We start from the raw sequence: 2259 nt of genomic DNA, 5'->3' as shown, positions 1-2259 counted from the left end.
ATATTTATTATATGGTGACATATGGGAATAAATGCTAAAATGATTACTTACCGCTTTTGCATACACTTGACCTTTCAAGCTGCCTATCAATTGGAAAGATTTTTAGCACTTAGCAATACTGACAGTCCTCTCTGTAGCTGACTATTGGGAGATGTAACAAATCATTGACACCAATTAACCTGTGACATTTTCCTTTAAATTATGCAGTGTTATTGTCTGTATTGGGTGAAGGCAATTCATTTCTGTCTCCTGGACTCTTGGTTCTTCACAGCCAATCATGTTTATGTAGTGGTATTTAAAATAAAAAGGAAGCTGTGCTAAGTTCTGCTAAATTTTAGATTTACCTTGAAAAAATTTGAAGGAATTTTATACAAACTGATGTTTGCGGTGCCGCTTAGTTTACTCAAACAAGAGAGAGTAGAAGCACCTTTAGGGGAGAGGATGGGTAACCAGGGCGTGGACAGCAATTGCCTCTTGCTTTCACCTTGGTGTCTATGAGTGTAGTGGATTTTTTCCTACCAGAGGTGTACAAGATAGGCTATCAGGTTTCTGAATTTAAAAATTATTTGTAAACGTTCAGAAGCTGATTAATATGATACCAGGTCCAAGTTGGACTGAGAGAATGAAAGGAAATAAATCTGTGAAGAGGTGAATACCTGCTTAGGTCAGTCTTTTTAAAAGCCAATTTAAAATCCAATCTAGATTTATTTAAAGAGTAAAAGCAAGCAGTGTGACTTCTAAAAAACATGGCATTAGACTCACTCTCTTTTTATTTATTGCTGGTTGTCTGTAATACAGGTGTTAATTATTCAATGTTGTCAACAATTTTTGTGTTTACTATGTGAACAATTTTTGTGGCTGAATGATGGAAGGGTCAGTAGGAAGCTCACAGGTTCTGAATTCAATTAGTTTTGGGTTAAAGTTCTGGTCCTGTAATTTCTCATGGGTGACCTTTGGTATATTATTTAACTTATGTGAATTTTGATTTCTACATCTGTAGGAAGGGGGTTGAAATACATACCTTCCAGGATTACTGGCAAGATTAGAAATAATATCTGTAAAATAGCTGGCACAAAGTAGGTATTGTAGGCATTCTTAGGCCTGCCGTTAAAAGGTTAGACACCTGTGTGTCTTGAGGGCCCTCAGAGCTAAGAAACAGAGTGGTCTCCCTGCTGCATCTTTGTCATAGAATCCAATTTCATGATTAATTGTGTTCTCTCTAGTCAGGGACATCCGTGGATGGGCTTTCAGTCAGTCAGTAGCAGTGACTTAGCCTTAAAAACAGTTTATGGGCATCATTCTAGCAAAAGAAAAAATCCTTTAATGTTTGGTTTATAGCTTACAAAAGATTTGAAAATTGTCATGTCTGTAAGTGATCTCCTCATATATTAGTCATTATCAACTTCTTACTATTTTTTTTACATATTCCTTTTATTGATTTTAGAGAGGAAGTGAGAGGGAGACAGAGAAACATCAATGATTAGAGAGAATCATTGATCAGCTGCTTCCTGTAGGACTCACATTGGGGATCAAGCCTGCCACCTGGGCATGTGCCCTGACCAAAAATCAAACAGCGACCTCCTGGTTCATAGGTTGAAGCTCAATCACTGAGCCATGCCGTTTGGGCAACTTCTTGCTATTTATATGTTTGTTTATTCTTTGTAAAATAACTATTATCAACAAAAGAGTATAAAGAGTAATAATAAATAATAAAATAAACACTTGTGTAGCTGCCACAGAGCTTTTGCCTGATTTTAATGTAGTTCTACTAGCTTTATATAACTGGTATACGCTAGGCATATATTTCCCAAATGTTTGCTTTCAATCTTTCTGTGTTTTATGGTTTAGGTTGGCAGCATACATATAACTTTTGGCTTGACAGTCTTTATATTTTAACTTGAGAGTTTAATTTATTTATAATGATTTGGATAACTTATTAGTTGTAATTATTATATTTATTAGAGGCCCGTTGCAGGAGGATTCCTGCAAGAATAGGGCTTCCTGCTGCTGCAGCAAAGCAGAGAAGGGAGTGAAACCTGCTGAGGTGGGCTTTGCTCCTGCCTCCCAGCCGCCTCTACTTAGCTCTCTTCTGTAGCGCTTCGCTTCCATGTTGTCTTCAGTCTTTGCTCCCAGCCAGTATATGCAAATTAACCGCCATCTATGTTGGCAGTTAATTTGCATATCGCACTGATTAGCCAATGGGAGGCGTAGTGAAGGTACGGTCAATTACCCTGTTTTTCTATTATTAGATTAGATAGG

This window comes from Myotis davidii, unplaced genomic scaffold (assembly GCF_000327345.1).
Source record: "Myotis davidii unplaced genomic scaffold, ASM32734v1 scaffold274, whole genome shotgun sequence".
NCBI classification, from domain to species: Eukaryota; Metazoa; Chordata; class Mammalia; order Chiroptera; family Vespertilionidae; genus Myotis; species Myotis davidii.
Note: the sequence above shows the minus strand (reverse complement) of the source record.